The following is a 2,873-nucleotide window of genomic DNA, read 5'->3' on the forward strand; positions in this document are numbered from 1 at the left end:
TAACCAGGGATATTATAAAAACTTTGTTCTAGACCCCTGCCCACCAAATAAATGCTCAGTCAACTCATATCTGCTGTTCTGAAGACTTACTTTTTTTTTAGATACTTTCTTTATTTACATTTCAAATGTTATCCCCTTTCCTATTTTCCCCCCCAAAAAGACCCCTATCCTCTCCCCCTACATCTGCTTCCCAACCTACCCACTCCCACTTCCTGACCCAGGCATGCCCCTATACTGGGGAATAGAACCTTTACAGGACCAAGGGCCTCTCCTCCTATTGATGACCAACTAAGCCATCCTCTGATACATATGCAGCTAGAGCCACGAGTCCCTCAATGCATTTTCTTTGATTGGTGGTTTAGTGCCAGGGGACTCTGGGGCTACTGGTTAGTTTATATTGTTGTTCCTCCTAGGGGACAACTGCAAACCCCTTCAACTCCTTGGGTCCTTTTTCTAGATCCTTCATTGGGGACACTGTGCTCCTTCTAATGGATGACTGTGAGCATCTACTTCTGTATTAGTTAGGCACTGGCAGAGCCTCGCAGGAGACAGCAATATCAGGCTCCTATCAGCAAGCTCTTGTTGGCATCTGCAATAGTGTATGGGTTTGGTGGTTGTTTATTGGATGGATTCCCAGATGCGGTAGTTTCTGGATGGTCATTCCTTCAGTCTCAGCTCTGAACTTTGTCTCTGTAACTCCTTCCATGTTAATTTTGTTCTCCCTTCTAAGAAGAAGTATACACACTTTGGTCTTCCTTCTTCTTGAATTTCATGTTTTGCAAATTGTACCTTGGGTATTTTGCCTGCCTCTGCCTCCCAAGTGCTGGGATTAAAGGCATGTAGTTTCCATCCTTGTGTTGGTGTTTTCCCATTATTATACTCTGAAGGGCTGGATTTGTCAAAAGGTATTGTGTGAATCTGGTTTTGGCATGGAATACTTTGGTTTCTCCATCTACGGTAATTGAGAGTTTTGCTGGATGTAGTAGCCTGGGCTGGCATTTGTTTTTTCTTAGTGTCTGCATAACATTTGTCCAAGATCATCTGGCTTTCATAGTCTCTGGTGAGAAGTCTGGTGTAATTCTAAGAGGTCTGCCTTTATATGGTACTTGATCTTTTCCCCTTATTGCTTTTAATATTCTTTCTTTGTTTTGTGCATTTGGTGTTTTGATTATTATGTGACAGGAGGAATTTCTTTTCTGGTCCAAAACTATTTGGAGTTCTGTAGGCTTCTTGTATGTTCATGGACATCTCTTTCTTTAGGTTGGGGAAGTTTTCTTCAACAATTTTGTTGATGATATTTACTGGCCCTTTAAGTTGGAAAACTTCCTTCTCGTCTGTACTTTTTATCCTTAGGATTGATCTTGTCATTGTGTCCTGGATTTCTTGGATGTTTTAGGTTAGGATCTCTTTTGATTTCTCATTTTCTTTGATTGTTGTGTCAATGGTTTCTATGGTATCTTCTGTACTTGAGATTCTCTCTTCTATCTTTTGTATTCTGTTTGTTATGCTTGCATCTATGGCTCCTGACTTCTTTCCTAGGTTTTCTATTTCTAGAGTTGTCTTCTTTTGTGATTTCTTTATTTTTTCTACTTCCATTTTTAGATCCTGGATGGTTTTGTTTAATTCTTTTACCTGCTTGGATGTTGTTCTCCTCTATTTCTTTTTTTTTAAGATTTATTTTATTTATATGAGTACACTGTAGCTGTCTTCAGACATACCAGAACAGGGCATCAGATTGCATTACAGATGGTTGTGAGCCAACATGTGGTTGCTGTGAATTGAACTCACCTCTGGAAGAGCAATCAGTGCTCTTAACTGCTGAGCCATCTCTCCAGCCCTCTCCTGTATTTCTTTAAGGGAGCTATTTATGTACTTATGTATTTATGTACTTCATTTTCATTGTGAGAAGTGGCTTTAGATCCATATATTGCTTTTCTGGTGTGATGGTATATCCAGGACTTGCTATGGTGGAAGAGTTGGGTTCTGATGATGACAAGTAACCTTGGTTTCTGTTGCTTCTATTCTTATGCTTGCCTCTTGCCATTTGATTATTTCAAGTGCTCCCTGCCCTCGATTATCTGATTGGAGCCTGTCTTTCCTCTAATCCCAGTTGAGTCAGAACTTCTCAGAGTCCAGCTTTCTTTGTGATCCTGTGACCCTGAGATCCTGATGTGACCAAGCTCCTGAGATCCTGGGATCCTGGGTGTTAGAGTGCCTGGAAGTTGTACCTCCTCTGGGGACAGTGGGGCTGTCTGCTGAGTTCAAAACCAATATAGACCACAGCTGACCTGAAGGAACCTGAGACACTGGTCAGTGGGGTTCCTGTGTCTGTGCTCCAGCTGGGACCAGGCACTCCCGGTTTTCTTTGAACAGATGTTGTGTCCTACTCACCAGTGATCCTAAGATCCTGGGCATGCTAGGGTACCTGGGGTGGGGGTAGAGAATCGGACAGTCGGTAAGACTGTCCACTGCGTTCGGGCCCCAGGTCCTGATGACTTACTTGATAACTGACTTACTGGGGAAGAGTGACCACATCTGACTTTTTAGGTCTATCAAGCCTCAGGCTCTGAACATTAGTAGCTGCAAAAAACAAATGCTGTCATCAGAACGCTCACAAGAAACAACTTAAGAGAGAAATGAGTTTCTTCGCCTACTGTTCTTGGGATGCTGCAGCATGGTATTGTGGGAAAGGACTTCTGGAAAGAGGAGAGGCCTGGTCACAATATATCCTAACAGGAAGAAGAGAGAATGTGGTATTCAGCTTGATTTCTCTCTTTAATTCATGTCGCATCTGCTCTCGACCAGCAAAAACGACATGGCCACCAGTTCTTCTCACAGCAGTTTATTCAGCAAGCTTCAGTCTTCATCTCTCT

This window comes from Mus musculus, chromosome 5 (assembly GCF_000001635.26).
Source record: "Mus musculus strain C57BL/6J chromosome 5, GRCm38.p6 C57BL/6J".
Taxonomy (NCBI): Eukaryota; Metazoa; Chordata; class Mammalia; order Rodentia; family Muridae; genus Mus; species Mus musculus.